The following is a 2,160-nucleotide window of genomic DNA, read 5'->3' as shown; positions in this document are numbered from 1 at the left end:
ATGTGCTTCTGAAGACTACATGTTACTTTGAAGCACAGTTAAGAAAAATATTTCTGATTTGCATAAGATTATTATGGAAATATTTACAGAAGACTTCATTTTTTAATACGAAAAATATCTCTAATGCGTTTTGGCTTTATAAATGTCCAGAGACTCATGCATATTTCAAATATTTGCTTTTTTATGTAAATAAGTGCTTAGCAAAATGAAACGGACCTTGTCAGCATTTTCGTGAATTTCAGCACAAATTCTCCAGATATAAAAGGTCATAGCTTTATATATTAGTATCTATTTTCCTTCTTTAAAGAATGGTTCCAGAAACCATACTTACAGTTGGTACATAATGTATAGGAGAGACTAATCCCACTGAAGTCAATGCAATTTTAGTGATACTTAAGATAATCAAGGCTACAGGATGAAGTAAAAATAGCAATACTTTAGATATTATGGCGAGACTATTTAGCATGCTCAGTTGCTTCAGAAAAAAACATGAAGCCATGAAAGGGACCCTTTCTTAAGGTAGCCCTGGATTTGGTCATGACTTCTGGAGATTACTGGAGTCAATGGTTGTGGCATTGACTCAGATGGCACTGCATGTTGTCTTTGACAGCAGATTTAGTCGCATTTCTGAAAGCTTCATTTAAAAAGCCTTTTCCTGATATCAAACTCAGAAACTTGTCATCCAGATCTTCTGAAATGAATTAATCTGGATACACAACTGCAAGTTTCTTCACCATTTTATAGAGCGGGAGATTCACAGATAACTCTTAATAACTTTTCATTAGCCTATCCATCAAAGCTGAAGAAGCAAAATTTGAGGGAAAACTACTGATTTGGTGGTCAATAAAAAAAAGCTGGTCCCTCAGTATAACTATTGTATTTACACTGAAGCAATGTTGTGTACACTATGGTTACTATACATATGATACAGAAGTAAAATGAGATAGATATTTTGCTCCTTCAAATCATATTCTAAAGGTATTATTAGGATAACAAGAGTCCAGTAGAGCTGTTTTTGTGGGAAAATAAAAGCCAGATTTAATTAAGATTCATCAAGATCATAAAGTCTTTTTCAATTAACACATTCAAATAAACTTTCAGAATATCAACGCAAAATACATTGACATATAAAATAATAATTCTCCACATTGCTTATTAGCAAATTTATATTGCTCTCAAGTGTTTTTTTCTTTCCATGAAGGACTTCAGCTACCAGTGTCAGCAATATAATTCTTGCTATTGCCTCCCCACATCACTAAGTTTCTAAGACTTTATTTTCTTCTCAGTATTAGAAAAGAGATCTGCATGGTGTGTTATAACGCTCTTAATATAACCTGACATTGGAGACCTAGATGGTAGTCATAGTTTGGCACAAAAAATCTGACTAAAAGCTCCTGGTTGTCACTGAAGTCCTTTTAGATTTAAGTAAAGCTGTAACGTTAATGGAGAAAAGATGAAGCCAACAATGTCAATGCGGCAGTGCCGGCTGCAGCAAATTGCTGGTCATGCTTCTCACCATGAGAGTAGCAACATGGCAGGCCATGGCAGAGTGTATGTTTTACCATGAACTTCAGAAAGTGATGAAAATGTATTGTGTTTATATGATTATTATTTATAACTATTGCCGGGGATGGGAGAAATGATTGAAAGTGCCATTTTGTAGCGCTCCTTTTACTTTACATGCAAAGTAAAATGATGCATTTGAAAGTGCTTATTTAGTCTTGAGCTGACTAATTATTAATTACGTTATTTTCCTGTCTTGTCAGTGAGGTGCTGTTGACCCAAATCTACTTCTTGTGGGAGATCACTCAGCAGTATAGTATTTTAACACTTTTTAACATTACATTAATTCATGCTGATACTGTATGTGCACAATGATCTCCTCTCACTGCCCTGCTCCGTAAGCAGTTTTCTCTCCAAAAACATGAGTATCTGTTTGTATACTTGCAGTGCTAGCTGGAGAGAAACAAATAAATTTAAAACTAACTTCAACTTTCCCTTCACTGACAAAGTCCTGTGTTTGACCTTGAAACGGGGCACCCTTCAGAGATCCTCACCCAAGTAGGAATCCCTGAAACTTTAGCGCTATTTCCTAGTTATAAATAATAACAATATTCTTGGTGGGTGGCAGCTAACGAGTGTTGGTGCAAATGGCGATTT

Source organism: Antrostomus carolinensis, unplaced genomic scaffold (genome assembly GCF_000700745.2).
Source record: "Antrostomus carolinensis isolate BGI_N321 unplaced genomic scaffold, ASM70074v2 scaffold3041, whole genome shotgun sequence".
NCBI lineage: Eukaryota > Metazoa > Chordata > Aves > Caprimulgiformes > Caprimulgidae > Antrostomus > Antrostomus carolinensis.
Note: the sequence above shows the minus strand (reverse complement) of the source record.